The sequence below is a fragment of the Temnothorax americanus genome, unplaced genomic scaffold (assembly GCF_048541705.1).
Source record: "Temnothorax americanus isolate GAGA-0224 unplaced genomic scaffold, ASM4854170v1 Scaffold2, whole genome shotgun sequence".
Classification (NCBI taxonomy): domain Eukaryota; kingdom Metazoa; phylum Arthropoda; class Insecta; order Hymenoptera; family Formicidae; genus Temnothorax; species Temnothorax americanus.
The window spans coordinates 9,298,748-9,315,379 of NW_027509338.1; the positions used below are offsets into that span (position 1 = coordinate 9,298,748).

Consider the following 16,632-nt stretch of genomic DNA (forward strand, 5'->3'; position numbering starts at 1 on the left):
TCCTCTCTATCTACCTCTTTCTCTCTCCATTTCGAAACGCGCGTTCTCTCACTTGAGAATGACGTGGGACTGACCCTCCACGACGCGAAGGGCGACTAACGAGGGCCCACCGTGATTTCGTCCCACCCGGAGCGTGGATTTCGGCCTCCGCCGCGAGCGCGGGTCTTGAGAACGGATTATCGGGCGGGATGTTAACGGCCGCGTCTCTCGATCACGCGGGGACGGACGACTTTGAAACAGCTTGGCGCGCGGCGCGCAAATACGCCTGGATAGCGCGCGATATATTCCGCACGAGGAACCGACGAGGACTCCGTCTTCTGTGGTATTATGCATTATACATTATGCGTAACATCTCTATAATTTGCCGTTTGTCAGTTACTTCCTCTATTATTATCCACGTCTTTCTACTTTACTATGTGTTATCGCGCGGTTATTTGAACATAAAATATAAGTACGCGCGGCACGATACAAATAACGATAAAGATATTTTTGGTCTTCCTTTTAAATATATTTGCGAGGCAGAACAAAGTTAACCCGACAATGTCGACGTGTAAATTATACCTGCCAGTTTGCAACGTAACAAAATTATCGCCTTAAGATATAGTTTGTAAACATAAATTATATTAGACTATATAAATAAAAGTATATTCCACTTTCAAATTTGGCAGATCAGAGTATCGTCTCTTTTACACGTGCACACAAAAGCGAAAGAGAAATTCTTTCTCGTGGAATTCTCTGTAACGGATTCTCATAGATTGTAACGTTAACTGTTAACTCAACAAACGCAAATATCTCTAGAGAATCAGAGATAGGCTGATCGAGTATAGGTCGATTTGACGCAAAGGATGTGAAATGATGGCTGCCGTAGATAATGTGACGGACGATTGTTGGCCCATTACAACGTTAAAAGAATATCGCGTCTATTACATGCGCAGATCATTATCTACAGTCCGATTTAAGAATCGATTTAGCTGTGTAATTGCAGCAATCTTGTCGACAACTATCTAAACAACATCGCTCGATATTACCATTCCGTTATAGATGTCATTAAATTACAAAGGTTAAAAATTGTTACACGCGAAAGATAAATATGCTATTCTTCTTTAATTAATTATCTTAATTACTTCTTTTAATGACTATGTCGCGAGACGTTAAATACACCTACAAAATCTACATAGAAAGAAGAATGCTAGAACTTCAATTATCTTGCATGTGAAATTATGATAATAATTTTGGTTTCATCTTTATCTAGATTATCAATGTTACAATTAATTTCAATAATTAATATTTTGAATTATGAATTTATATATTATCGAATAAGAGTAGTTCTTTTATTAGCATCAGAGTTAGAGTTAGTTTATATTGAAATTTGTGAGAAACCAGACTGTAGCTTATTGTCGCCATGATTTTTTGTACGAATTGTAGAATAAAGAAAAAGCAATAAGCGTGTACACGTTTCCATTGAACAGACTCAATTTAAAGAGAACAGAATCGAAGACCGCTGAATTCTGTGGCGCATGTCATTTTTGTCTTTCCATATGTTCGTGGTTTTTAGCTGATAGAATCGCTCCGCCGGACGCATCCGACGGATCGTTATACGTGTGCGTTGTGTTGTCTCTCGAACATATTTACCAAGCTCTTTGATTCCACTGACAATAAAAATAGGAAACATTGTAAAGTATGTTATTTAATTATTCCAATTTTATGAAAAAATACACAACGTATTATTTAAAATTGTAGGAAACACTATTAATCGTTATTATATTAATATTTGACACCATTTAAAATACAAAGTTGATCCTCCTACTCTATTAGTGAAATAACATTAAGGGAACTTTCACTTATTAATTGCGGATGAAAGTTAATTGCCATTATATTATATAAAAGAAACGTAGCAAAAGTTATTCGCATGAAAATTCATCTTACATTACATACTTGACGTATATACCGCATGTAGTGTGTATCTCTGTCTAATACGTCGTAAATCGATATTATACCTGCCGATTTGTGATGCAAATGTGAATTTATATAATCCCGAGAAACAATTTGCTTTCACCGAGCGACGAGTCGCTTTCGTGCCTTCGAAATTTCACAGAAGCGGATTTCGCGAGTCTGTAATGTGAACACCGATAATTGTAATAAATCGCGCCAACCAATTTACCGCGCTTAGCCAGTACACGACGATATTAAATTGTGCGCGACTGCATGCAACGTGTAATCCAATCCCACCGACATCCTGCCTATCTAGATTGCCGCGGATTAATAGTCGTTATTTCGCATAGCATTACTGAAAAATACATGTCGCGCAAACGCAACGTGTATATGAGGAGCAATTGTCTCAGTACTCGGAGGCAATCACGTCGCGCAGGATTAATGCGACTCTCGTAACAGTGTTTTTGATATTGATTTAATACTGGAGAACAGTTCTCTATGATTGAAAGGATATGATGTGTCAAAAAGAGGGGAAAACGGGAGAAGATATATTAAATAATTTTCTCATATTTTTTTAGCTTTATTTTAGACCTTGTCTTTATTCACATTTTATTAACAATTATGAATTTTCTAAACAGAATAATAAATTTCTTATTTCGCCAGTATAGAATAACAATCAAGTAATTTCTTTAAATCAACCGTGACTGGCAATAAATAATTGCCAGTCACGGTCGATTTAAAGAAATATTACTTGATTGTGAATTTTCTATTGAATTGAGTTCTATCATATGAACAGACATATAATTCCGCTGTCACTTTATGGGCTATTCAAAATATATTCATGGCACAAGACAGAATATTCTTTCACCAATTTGAAGCCGTTTTTTCCTATCGGATACTTGATTAGATGTTTTCACTCATAACCGCTTAATTTTTAACATTAGGCATGATTATTGAGCTTCAAATTGTAAGTCGTTTAAAGCACAATTCGTTCAGAGATATATGAAATATGAGATCTTATTCCTCGGAGATAGGCATAATAATATTGGTTGTCAATCACTTATAACACGGCCTCTCTCGAAACAATTGGTCTCCCGTCTCTCGCTACGAAAGATGAACTCCAAGCAGATCAGAGAACGCACGCTCGCCCAAAGTGCCTATTTGTTTCACGGATACCCTGTATTTAATTCTAATACACGACATCACGCGATACCGCTCCGGCAATTAAAGCCAAATCTACAATGTGTTCTTTGCTTCCTGTTTTCTGCTCTTAATCTATTTGCGACTATTTCGTATTTCGCAATTCCGTCGCGTAACGTGATGTTTCTTAATTTTGTCTCTTCTGAAATTCGTCAATTTTTATCTTGGGCGACAGAGAACAAAAAACATATCGCGTTACGCGACGAAATTGCGAAATACAAGATAGTCGCAAAGAGATTAAGAGCAGAAAACAGGAAGCAAAGAATACATTGTAGATCATCAGGCTTAAAGAATCGTAGAGAAACATTTATTGAATCAATCAAGCCGGTGCGAAACCCGACGGCCGCGGCGGGGCCGCGTACCTCCCGATTGCGAGGATCCGCGAATCTCTCATTCACCGAAATCAGTAAAATCTTTTTAGAGTCCCCTTAAGTTCAATTTAGCGGGCAAGGAACGGTGCCGAGTGCCGACCGCTCTTCCCGGCCAGTTCGACCAACCGGACCGTCCGTCCGTCCGTCCGTCTGTCCGCGGCCCTTTTTCTTCCTCTTCTTCTGCATCTTTGCTTCTTCTTCTCGGCCTTCCACGTCGGCTTTTCTATCCCGATACAAAGAGGCGCGAGCGAGCCTAATTATTATGATAGCTCGCCACCGGATTCTGTCGGTCCCTTTGATCTGCCGCCGTTTAGCATGATCCCCCGATATTTAGGTAGGCTCTGTTGTCCAGGCGGGCTTGGAGGGGGCACCCTCGTGCAGTAAAAGAGGAGAGAGACGATGCCGTGCGTGTATGTATACGTGCGTGGACCGAGGACGAAGGGGGAAGGCGGGGGAGGTAGGATTTAGGGAAGAAATCATTGGCGGGACCGGGACGCGATAAACTATCCATCAATGAGGATTTTTTTCCGAAAAGTTTACGCCTGTATGTCCCCGTCTCCTCCCTCTCGGTCTCCTCCGCCCTCGTTTCTTTCCCTCCGTCCCGCTTGATTGCTTCCCAGCGGCCACCAGTTTCGTCGTTCCCGGGCCACACGCGAACGCAGATTACATTAAGACATTTTTTACAAAGTGAGAAAGACCGACCTTTTTAATTGATAATTCCTTCTTTTTCACGCGGCGCGTCCGTTGGTAGGTATGCGCCTCGAGCGGTAAAAAATGACCTGCCTTTTATGCGTGTAACGAGACGATTGTTTGATACTTTTGTTTAAATTGATTCGCAGAAATGCATAATAGTGGACACCTTTCTCTCTTCTCGCGAATATACGTGCGATCATCGTTTTATCTTTAATACTAGCATAAGTATGCATGATAACGTGAAAATTATCTTTTATTTTTGTGTAACATTTCCAATGTATAATATACGCGTCTAAAAATTCTCGCAGTTTTGAGATTGCGATTTCGCTTCCGCCATGTAATTGTTTGTAGCTTTAAACCACCCGAGAATTGCATAATGACATATTGTATTAACTTACAGAGCTTAATCGCATGCTATATTATTGGCTATCATGCTCAGTTTATGAGCCCTTTGTAAAATGACTTTCTCCCGTGAACACGTGACATTTGTCAGAATGTCAAAAGGCCATGCGTTATTGAAATCGGGACGCGAATCTACCCGCTTTCAGACCAATTCTGTCGGACTCGCGCTCGCGCAGATATCGCGTGATTTCGATGCATCTATTTAGCAAATGTCAAATGAATCGATGAAAATTTGTATCAGATGCATTTATGAATATTATTTTCGCGGACAATCTCAATATGTCCCACGCTTCACGTGACAGTCCGTCACTCACTTTTCACTAACTTTTAATCAAAAAGCTGATTCGTGCATGCAATTACATCGCATCAATATCACATTAGTACCAAATACGATTTGCTTTTGCTTAGAAAATACGAACGTTTAGATAATTTTTGTTATCTGCGGGTTTTTTTTTTAGAATTTCAGAATAAATGTTGGATCGCTTTACGCAGAGTAAATTAAAAAAAAAAAGCTTTTTGCATATCTGTATAATTTGGACGATTCTCGTAATGTGTCTACGTAGAACGAAATCGGTCGATGCAAGGTAAATAATTTTCAAACGAGCATGTTAACATCAAATGCGTTAAATAAAGATGTGTCCTGTATAAACACAGCACTAATTCTTTTCTCGGTGCTACCTGAAGTCCCCGGCCTACTGTTTAGATATTTACGTTCGTACCGGGTATATAAGATCGACGGTGCACATTAGCACACACGATGCCTAATAGGTATAGTAGTTTTTCCGTCTACCGGCGACGCGCGACGCCTTAACGACAGAGTCGGTACGGCGCATCCTACCCTACGTAGAGAGGTATGTACGTTAAACCGAAGTCGCTCGCGTAGATATAGCGAGTTCGATCGCGGTAGACGGGTAGACGGCAAGTCTCCGTCGGGCTGTCGGCCCATCCCGTCGCGGTATGTCCTCCATATTAGACGCGATACGTGTATTTAGTCGTAATTGACGAGAGTTCGGGACAGGTCACGGAGGCGAGGAAGGCGCAGCGCGGCTCATGGGCGGCCCCCCGCCCCCCGCCCCCCTTCCGCCCTTCGCGTACGGTGCAACGTGCGTCGGGTGCGTGTGTGTGCCAGATCCCCTCGCTGCAGCCCCACCGCGGTCCCACCAGCGCGACCCGCCGTGGCCGCCGTTCGCCCATGCCCATGCCGTGCCGCGCTGAGCCCCCACTTCGCGTACCCGGGACTTCTACCCTCCCTGTCGCGCACTCGGCAAAACGCATTCCCTCTCGGCGCGGCGCCTCCGCTCGCTCGGCACAGCGGCGTTCCGCTCGAGCACCGCCTCATCCACCAGCCGATTGGTCGAGCGGCCCTTTGACGCTCGCCCCGTAAATCGATTTATATATCGCGAGGGATTTTTGCTTCCTCCCTCCGCGCGCCTCCGTCGCCTTGCTTGCTCGAGCGAGCGAGCGAGCGAGCGCGCCGGCAATACGATAAAGCACCGAAATTTTCACGCTCTCGCGAAACGCGCGTCTCGAGCTTTTCGTCGCCCCTCCTACGCTCTGTCCCCTCGCGCGAACCTTGGGCGAGACAAAAACGTGACTGGCCAGACTTTGTTTATAGCTGATTTTAGCGCGAAATATGTTTCGTATTTAATCTTTAAAGAGGCGAAAGACGTTGCTCCTTTTTTGGTCTTCAAGAAATCGAGTTGTAATATTTCTAATCGATTACTGTTTATTTCCTAAAATATTTTGCATCGAAGCGAATGTTGAAGAACTTATATAGCAGTAAAAATTGTAAATCCAATTTCTTCATTTTGTTTAATTGCATCGTGTGTATTTCATCTCTAAGAAGAATCATTAGAAACCAAGTCCAAGTTGTCGAGTTACCTACTTTAGATTTAGAAACAACTATTTTGTATCGATCTGTTTTGTATCAAATTTATGAATTCTAAACACTTCTTATATTGAGTCGTATTTCCTGTGTCACATTTCCCAACTAAATGGCCGAGAGTCGAGCGTTAATAGAGGTCCCCATTTGTTCAAATTCGCTAGAAAATGATAGTCCAAGGCGCTAGCGAACGATCGTAGCTTTTCTGGCTGTCGAGGTAAATATCTACAGATGACCAGCGGCCTTTGAGCGGCCGAACAATACGACTGAGTGGCCGCGACCAATCGAACAAACGACTCGGCTTTGTTAACCTCCGCGAAGGTGACGGTGCTCCAAAGCATCACTTATTAGGCACGCGACCCTCGTAGAGCGAAGATGGCTGCGGCACGACTGTGAGTCGAATGGGAAACAATGCGTCGTGAGAGAGATCCCCGATCAGCACACTCGTACAAAAGATTTACTCAGAACCACAAACTCGACGAAATAACACTTCGCGTGAATTATGAGCAAGTAGCCGGGCTCTTTTCTCCATTTCTTTTCTGTACCAGCTTTGCAGACTGGCTAAATAAGTTTCGTTGGCTAAAGAATCGCCGCAACATAGTAAATTGGTAATTCTTATTTGTTTGACTTTACGAAATTGGACATGCTCATGATCATCGTCAATTTTTAAACATCACAAACATAGACGATTATTTCTTTCACAATTTCTAATTTTGAATAGATATAAGAAAATAAAAGCTTGTTTCTTTGCCTTTGTAATTTATCTTGAAGAGATTATAATATAAATTTTGTCTTTAACATTGATCGTCGTCACAATTTTATACGTCTACGCCGCTTGATAGTAACAATTTTTACGCAAATTTTTATGGAGGAAATATTTTTTATATAAATTAAATTATTTTTAATACAATATACATATATTTGCAAGTTTTATATTTGTAATATTTTAACGTATACATTGTTTGTTTCTAATATTATGTCTATTTTTCACTTATCTCCCTTTGATTTAATATTGCGGCCTTAATCCCTAATGTTGATCAATAGACAGTAACATTGCTTATTGGGAGGGCGAACCCTAGTCTAGATTTCTTACCGTTGGAAGAGCGAGGGAGGATGGGAACGGGTCGTGCTTCATCGTCCGGAAGTGATTCGATATAGCCTAAGACCGTCTGATGGAAGAACAGCTAGGGAGGTGACAAATTGAATGTCGCCTTCGTCACAGATACTGCAAAATTCTATCTGCTGGTAACACACAGGATCGATAACACCAGTTTTCCCCGTTTACGAGTTTAGCTTGAAATACGGCGTAAAGCTCGATACCCGAAAAATGTATATTAAACACCGCATACATGATCGTGCTCTAAAGAGTGCGCTTCGCTCAGATAAAATATTTTCCGCTCGTATCTGCGCGATTAAAAACAGGCTACCTACTATATTTAACTTAAATCTACATGTCACTTTTTGAAGATAAATATTTCATTTATATCTCATCTAAATGAAAAATCTTAATATTGTCATCTTGTCATTGAAATTTGCTTCAATCCGAATGCGCTCGCGCGCGTTAACAGACGAACGTGAATAGCTACAGCCATCAATCTGGTTTATTCACGCAGCAATCAAGGCTCTTTCACGTTTCAAGAGTCCTAAGAGTCTATCGACGACTTGACGAGCTTTTCTGTTCCGATTTTCTCTGGTTTTTGTGACCCTCGCACGGGGTTGACCTGCGCGCGCGACAAATCGCTCGGACTCGTGACATGTAAATCCCAAATCGACGAGAGATCCCCCAACGCATACGCTGCTCTTCTTCTCGGAGCCCCCGTCTATATGGACGTGCTCGATGAACGCATTAGACATGCTTGCCTACTTCGGGCAATATCTATGGGTGGGCTCGACGATCGAGCAGACGAAGTGGGCGCTCGATCCGTTCACAAATCACTTTCGCAGCTCCATCGTGGCGCACGAACAACAACCCCGACGACGACGATGATGCTTCCTCCGGAGGCATTTATTTGCGAGCGTAACTCTGAATCCGATCGATTCGCAATACTCCGATCGACCTAGAGGTTTCATCGTTCTGTCTTCTACGCGATTTTACATAGCGGCGTTGCCATTTTTTCGCGATCGCGATAGGCAGTTACATAAGGCTTGATAATGGCAAATTTTGCTACGTTTATTTTAATAACAATAAAACATGTGCGTTTTATGTTTTTTTACAATATAGCATTAAATTTTAATTTTTCCTTTATACATAAATATATATAAAATGCTATATACATATTTATTATCGAGTTGTTATATATTAAAAATTCTATATGTGACCGTGATATTTTTGACTGAAATATCTAAAATGGAATCCGCTTCGATCTTGGAACATAAATGCTCTACGCTCGAACGACATCGAAAAAACTGCGAGGAATCATTATGCGTTATGCAAGGACGCTCGCAGCGACGTATTAGCATGATAATGTTCTCGATTAGGGGCGTGCGCGAGAGAGCTACTTGATTCTTCCTGGGCAGTCGTTTTGCCGAGGAACGCACGTCGTTACGAGCATCTCGATTGAAAGCTGGGGGCACATGGGAGAGGGCAAGGGGGATTTGTGATGGCCTTAAGGGTATATATACACGCCCTTCGCGGCGGACCTGCCCTAAACTAGGCTGACAATAAGTCCCCGGAAGAGCGAACGATCTGCCCCCCCTCAACTCGGCGACCCTCCGGCAATAATTAGGTCCATTCAATGAGGAGATTTATGTAACTCACCATGATGGAATATCTTATTCCGTTTGTGGCGAGAAAGAGAAAGAGAGATCAGAGAAAGAGAGAGAGAGAGAGAGAGAGAGTGGGACGCCATCACGGGAGAAAAAACTCGGCAAACCACCAGGCAATAATTTATTTATCACATATAGATGTATACGGCCGAGTGGCGCGAGTGGTGCGGGGGTAATCCGTTTCCTCTCCGACGATCACTGTCTCTCGATCCGCTGAGAGATCGGTTACTCACGGCACGGTACTCGAACTCAATTATAGTCTATCTCTCACGAACCGAGAAACGTATCTGTAACGTGCACGCAGAGTAACAATAGGCAAACTTCTTTGAGACTCACTGGTTTAGATTTTATCTTTAATATATTTTGAATATTTTTTTACTTTTTCGTTTCGACGGAAGTAGAAGCATAAATCTCCGATCGAACAAAAACTCATAAAAATTGAAATTTTCTACAGGTTTCTTTGTTCGTATTTATTCAATGTCTGAATATATAGAGAGATTCATGCGACTCTCTAAATAGTGTTAGAATACGCAACTTTTCAGGCTGATAAACTAATTGACGATTCTAAGAGTTTTAATATTCTTTTATCTCCTGAATCCACAGGAAAACTATTAGGAAGGATAATAACTTCGATTTGGTCTCATTAGGCGACGCAGTATTCGCTCCGGATCGTACATAATCATCTCGCGATAGTAAAGTTATAATTAAATGCTGCGGCGGAAGAAGCTGTCGCGCTCTTGACGCAACTTTCTGACACAAGAGTGACTCTCGTATACGAGAGAGCGGGGCCGATCTCTGGAAAAAAAATTTATCGCCCATTTTTACGAGCATCCTCCCGTTGAAAGGGCAATTTCGCATATCCTATGCGTCTCAGGATCGATTAGCGCAGATCACCATACGCGTCGCCATGTTGGCTCGGTTGCAACTGCCTCGGCTGAAAATGCGCCGGTAACCGCGACAGGAAATACATAAGGAATTTATGACGTCGTACGGCAGCCGTGCGTCGAGCGCGCGGTGAACCGCGGTTAGTATCGAAACGCACTTCTCGCGAACGTCGTTCGAAGTGCCTCGAGTCGACGTATTTTCCATAATATGTCGAGGAAGCCGTATTGCCTCGATCGTCGACTTGGAATCCTTCCGAGAATGGAACGCATGCATCCCAAGTATCGCCGGAGAGCAAAACTATATACTCTGTTCAGAACTATCATTATTTCTTCTTGCGTATATTAATTCCTCAATAATCTATATTTTCCTTTATATAACAGTTTTTCGAAGCACCTTTTCTCGAATTATACAAGCGAGTTAAAATTTAAAATAAACGACTTCTCAAATGTAAGACCTCTTCGAATGATATCCTCGACAGATTCTTATTCGGAATTTTTTTTATGTAAGTCGCCGAAGTTATTTAAAATTTGAGAACAGTAGATCGTAAAATTATTCAAATTTTCTTTAACGATTGACTTTAAATACAATCGTGTTCAGAGACACATATGAATTGTGCGATATCTTTAGAGACGTCAATGTTGAAAAAAATTTATCAGAAAATGTTTTAAAAAAAACCAAAGCTTCTGTCTTCGCTTCTTTCCTCGAGCCATAAAATAATGTTGTTGATAGCCCCTAGTGATTATGCATCGTTAAACGTTTATCGTCTTGCAACGAGAATGCTTTTTTTTACACATCGGCCATATTTGTTATTTACAGTCATATAGATGATAGTGTCATGGTTGGCATCGAGCAAACGACAGCCATCGTGCATACACTTTGGCCGATAAGAAACTTTTAGAGCTGCTTCCAAGTGCTTCGTGAGTCTATATTTTTTGCCCGGCATAATGCCAGGCCGTATGAAAGGAGAGTTTATTATAGCCTATTCGAATCGCCTATTGTCATTGCCGTGCATGTCGAAAACACTAACCTCGATAGCGTCTCGCACGCACGCTCAGAACGGTTTCTGACCTTCGAACTTGAATTTAATTGCATTGCACCTTGCTCCTGCTGACGACGCGAGAAGAAGAAGCATTGACGTCTGGGAAATTCCGGACACGTGTTATGGAAAATCTAAAATTTCGATGACTCAAGCAACGTAGTCTCTCTCGTCACACCTTCGATATGACATTAAAAAAATACGTAGACTCTTTGTTTTCGTATTAAAGAGAACACAAGAGTACAGATAAAACATTGATGAATTATTATATATATTATTTTAAGTATCAGTTTTTCTCAGTTTGAAAATATTGTTAATCTATGTTTTATATATTTTAGCGATATAGTTACTATGTATTATATTATAAATGCTGACGATTTAGAAAGTTAATTGACAACGAAAGAAATTAGTTTTTCTTTAATTTGGCGTTAAAAGTCTTTTAAGACATTTAAATGTCCTTCCGTGCGAAAAGGACACTAAATCAGACGATCTTTCTCTAAAACAAATTGCTCCGCGCTTTTCCAATTTTCTAAAGTTGAAAGGAAAGCACCGCATCTCCGAATGGTCGAGCCAGCGACTGATCGGAGCTTCACGGTGGTTTACAAAACATCGCCCGATGTCATTCCACCACAAAAGCCCGGCGCGGTTCTAGCAGTCAATTCGAGTACCATTTAGGCTCCATTTAACTCGAATCAGTTTCACTAACCATCTTTCCCCCAATCTCGGCACGGAGGGGTGAAAGCCGTGGGTTTACCCTCGCGGCCATTGTAGTGCCGGACGACTCTGTGGATTTTCGTGAAACGCCGGGGCTGGTGCCCCACGTCGCACGCAGAAGTGGGATCTCTTTGAAAGGCAAGAGGCCTCTCGGTCCCCATCAATTTTCCATTCCCGCTCGCGCCTATACCTCGCCCCGTTTCGTATGATTTGACACACCTCGCGGGCCCTCTCTCTCTCTCTCTCTCTTTCTCTCTCCCCCCCCGCGACCCTCCGGCTGTCCATTGATCGTAATGACATTTGGGACCGTACCCGGCGCGTCGCGTCGTGTGACCTCCTGAAACTCGACCGGGGATGAAGTGCCCCCCCTCCCCCCGCGCGGATTCGTCACGCCCGTAGAGCGCAATTCGTCGTTGGACGTCGTTGGACGTGTCTGAATAGTCGCTGATGACTTGATACTCGCGGCGTATACGAACGATGGAAGCCGGAACGATGCGGCGAGCCGTGGCGCCGCGCCGCATATCACTTCGCATCGCTTTTTTTTAGAGGTGCTCGAGTTAGAATCCGCACAATTAGAAGCCGAACGAAATTAATGTAAAGTGCTTTTGTAATTACACGAAGTTTGCTTTTGAAGCAATTCGTGATAAGCAACTCAATTATTCTCATGACATTTAAACAATTGCAATTTTTGTCAATTGATGAATTTGAAATAACTGTAAAGTCGGATTACGATTCGCGTTTTCGAAAACGTGAATATCGTGGATCAAATCGTGCCGATGCTCTCAGAAAGAGCATCTTCAAAGCGTAGCTGTAACCGACTTTACGATCGGACGTTGCGCCGTAAATCAACGTGCTATTGATCTACCAAAGTTTGCTCTGAGAATCAACGGCTATAAATTTACATAACTGCGATTTTAGAAGAGAGATTTCTGGAAGATTCTCTTCAATGTAAAGTTTAGAAGGCGTAATATAAATTTTTAAAATAGCCACTTTCCAATTACATTAAATTTGGCGATTTTAGCACGGTGACTATATTCATCTTACGAAATTAAATTTTTAGCTCTTTCTCTTCTTTCTCTCTCATAATAGAAATCAAAGGAGTATTTAAAAAATAAAAAAGCACAACAAAAAATATTGTAAAAAAGTTGTGAAACTTGAATCTTAGAAACTTAAAATTTTCAGAATAAACTAAAATTTATCCTTCTAATTCGATATCTATATATTTTTTCCGCTCGCGGCGCAACGTTGATGACGGTAAGTGGTATAAATTATGCGAAGGATTCCGTCATATATAGAAAGATAAGACGTCGAAAGCAAAAATACAGAGAATAAAGATAAAAAGGTGTGAAGGACGAGGGATTCCGAAAGTATAAGCCATATGTCACCCTGTTCAGTTGTCGGTAGGCGGAATTTGCGTAATCCCGCGTGTGTCTCGAGATCGCCACGCGCGGCGCGGCGCGGCGCGCCGAAAAGGTATTACACTTCAGTGGTACAGAACGTAAAGTAAGTGTATAAAAGCAATTCGTGTGTGGCCCGGAGATGGCCGGTTCTTCACCTCGCGAACGAGAAGTCGGTTCCCTTTGATGTTGCGCCTACCCGCGCCTGGTGGGAGTCACTTCTCTACCGTCCTCTGCTTCACCCGTCTCCCTTCACCGAGCGAGGCCCCCTCGCCCCCCGCGTAAGCTTCGCCGTCTTGCCCTCTTCCTGCGCTACGGGAGCGGACCCTTTCCCTCCATGCCCCGTGATACATTTTCTATATCGGCCATTTTATCAATTGTCATCAGACGTGGATTTCTATGAAAACTGGTAAAAATTTGGCCCTCTGATTACATTCGGATTTTGTATCAATTTGGTTCACGCAATCGCGATATTTACGAAATAGAATTTAAACTTTTAGCCCCGACGTTAACGAGCCCCGCTAAATAATCATATTCACAGGGAGAAGACATGTGTGTGTAATCTTTTTAAATTATATATTACGTGGAATAGAAAATGAGGAAAGAGGAAGGAAATATACGTTACGTTATTTTAACTTCTCTTCACTTTGTTGTATATTCGCTGGGGTCCCTGGAGAATTATTAACTTCAGGCCTCGAAAAGTCGTCATCCGCCCTGCAAATTATGCATGCAAGTTGAAACGACGATCGGCGCGATCACCGCTAATTATGATAATAATAATTGCGCTAATAATACCCCCAGGCGATGCGAAAGATGAGAGAGGTAATTAATCGGAGAGATAATATCGTGACCGCGCTGTAGGTCGCGAGCGCGAAAAATGGCGACGATAGCGAATTGTGAAAAGAGACGCGTTCCCCCAATAGCGCGGCGTGTTATCGCCGCCAACATCGCGTTAAACAGTCCGAGCGGTTGGCGTAACGAGCTAATAACTCCTATTAGAAAGTACGCAACTATTAGCTGCGAATGTATTAATATTGCTACAGTGAGGTTTTAATAGCTTCCAATAAACGGCGGAGCTGTTACAAATTGCTAAATGTTTGCCACACGCAGCGCGGTTTTCACAGAATATCCAACAATCTATTTTGTAATTGTCCGTATACTGGACGTACGATTATATATACTCATTTACGTTTCGCTGGATAATAACCACTTAAGCTTTTAATCGATGCTTTGAACTTACGTATCTCATCTCAACTCATTTCTCATTAATAACGCATACGACAATAATTCTTCATCACAGCATATGATAAAAATCAGTTAAATATTAATATAAACATAAATCTCACTGACATTGATTAATTTTAATCAATTTTAATCATGCTTTATTCGTTCACGAGAAAAATCGTAGAGTTAAAAATTATAATATTATTTACTTATTGTTATTTATTAAATATTATTATTTATCGAACGACCGACGTATTAATTGCGTGAATAGAGAATTGCGATTGTCCCGTGTTACGTCGAAAGCCGCCGGCGATTTTACCTTCAACCCTCCGGCTCTCTTTTCCTTGGAGGGGAACGTTGATTGCCAATTATTTAATCGCGAGATGTTATTTAACCGAGTTATCGAGCTATCGAGCTGCGGATCTCCGCCGGGCAGTGTGATTTTTCTCAATTATATCGGGTCGAACGCGTCGTCATAAATCACCGGTCCCCGCGTTACCGCGGCGCGACGTGAAATCAAAAATTATCTATACGAATTAATTAGCACGCTCGCGCGCGTTGCGTTAACGAAGCGTGTCAGCGTTTGTCTATCGTGCAACGCGACGGCCGGTCTCGTGTTGCGGCGTGCGGTGCATGCGCCGTCGTCACACGGCTTAACACGAGATGCGAGAGATACCGCGGAGGTGAGGGACGCCACAATCGGAATTCCAGCGTAACGTGAAATTAAGAATTACACAAGCAATTACCCTGCTCGCTCAAGGCGACGGTGTATCATCTTCCAATTATTATTCGCACGATATCCATCGTCGACGCGGCCCTGGGAAATAGTTCGTCGCCTGTCGCTATCTTGAATTACACGGGGAAGGAAATACGAGAGAGAGAGAGAGAGATCTTAAGCTGCTGAATCAATGGAATGAGATGATTAACTCGTGTGCATTTTCTACGTTTATGTATGAATAAAAAAAAATGGGCACTTTAGAAGATAAAGCCTTATTGAACGAGGAGAAAATTGAAATAATAATTAATATTATTGTGATGTTACGATAGGTCTCACGTGTACATGTAAAATTACCAAATATCCTTGTATTGTTTTATATCAAATCGCGAGTGTCGGAATACGCGCGATCAGCACTATATGCTCGCGCCTATTCCAGTGACACGACGGAACAATTGATCGGACATTCTATCGACATTTCTAAATAAATTATAAAATCGTTTACGCAGTGACGATGCGACATATGGCATTAAATGGAGCATGGTATATCTCGTTCCAATATTTTTAGCTTATCGCGGTTTATATTCATACTCTCTTTATATACCTATAAATGATACCGCGTTATATAGGCCGCGCGGCGCGCATCATCGCTCGAAAGGATGAACTGCAGGGAGACGCAATAAGTTTAGCCAGCGAAGAAAACGATCGATGCGATGTTTATAAATTGCGACGATATTTTCCGAATGCGCTTATCCATGAGTATCGAGTTTTGCAGCAATGGCGTAAATTTCTGTTCGTTACCGACCGCCGTGGCGCCGGGCCGGTAACGAAATCGCAGAGGAAGCGAAACAGCTGCACAACAGCTGCGTTTTCTCAACGCTTTTATTTCTACTCTGTTCCCGATTAATTACAACATTGTAATGCCGAGTGTATACTCTCATATTTACTTACTTCCACGCGAAGTTCATTCCCTATATGGGGGAGCACCGCTGTCTTCATTGTGTATAACTTATTCGACACGAGTATAGTTAGCCAGAGTTCGCGTCGGGGACGCGATGGACAATCGAAAATGCACAAATATAATTAATATATGGATGATAGAGATATATATGGAATTAATTACTTTATATTATTACTTTACATAGCCCTGTAGCCCGCGAACGTTGCACAGGAGTCTGAGAATCATTTGAAGAGATCGATTAATCGAGTGTTATTGGAACGATTGGGGAAATCGGTAAAAAAATCGATTGGCTGATGGCGCCAGAGAGGCGCAGCATCCCCAACCGCGAAAAAGTCCGAGAGGATCGCGCGGAATATCTAATTTGCGCGCGGCTTCCTCGTGCCACGCGAGGCCAGGCCACGGGTGTAATTAAAACGATCAAACAGTCTCGATTCGGCGCGGCTGCAGTGTACGT

General features: G+C 42.3%; 1 long non-coding RNA gene across 1 annotated transcript in view; it reads left to right on the forward strand.

Moving 5' to 3' along the window:
- The window catches only part of LOC143897140 (uncharacterized), a 164,407-nt gene that overhangs the window by 121,287 nt on the left and 26,488 nt on the right, over nt 1–16,632 (forward strand). The window lies entirely within an intron of this gene.